General features: G+C 35.2%; 1 protein-coding gene and 1 long non-coding RNA gene across 2 annotated transcripts in view; one reads left to right on the plus strand and one right to left on the minus strand.

Moving 5' to 3' along the window:
- LOC116691500 (riboflavin transporter 2) overlaps positions 1-412 on the minus strand; it is a 17,242-nt gene that overhangs the window by 7,778 nt on the left and 9,052 nt on the right. The gene's annotated exons all lie outside the window — the stretch shown is intronic.
- LOC116691502 (uncharacterized) overlaps positions 1-412 on the plus strand; it is a 14,432-nt gene that overhangs the window by 397 nt on the left and 13,623 nt on the right. The window lies entirely within an intron of this gene.

A 412-nucleotide genomic window follows, 5' to 3' on the forward strand; every position in this document is an offset into this window, starting at 1 on the left:
TACGGTCAATAAACCTCATTTATAGTAAGTGAGGAAACCTCAAGCACGTTTCGAATGGTTGCCATGAAATGTCACTTTGGAGATCCCTTATTTTTCCCCCTGCTGCCACTATAAGGTTGACAGAACTTGGTTTTGAGTTAACCCTCGTGTTGTCTTCTCGGCGACCTACACATTTTTGAAAAACCTTTTAACAACGTCTTGGTGGTCTTTTTCCACACTTTTGTGTCTTTCCCCCAACGTTTTTGTCACTTTTTCTGAGCCTTTTGAAGTTTTTTTGCGGGTTTGTTTCCAATTTTTTAAAGCTTTTTTTTTTTTTAAACATTTATCACTTTTTTGACATTTCCGTCACTTTGTTTGCCATTCTTTTGACATTTTTGTCACTTTTTCTTCTTCCTTTTTTTTTTTTTTTTTT

This window comes from Etheostoma spectabile, chromosome 6, assembly GCF_008692095.1.
Source record: "Etheostoma spectabile isolate EspeVRDwgs_2016 chromosome 6, UIUC_Espe_1.0, whole genome shotgun sequence".
Classification (NCBI taxonomy): Eukaryota; Metazoa; Chordata; class Actinopteri; order Perciformes; family Percidae; genus Etheostoma; species Etheostoma spectabile.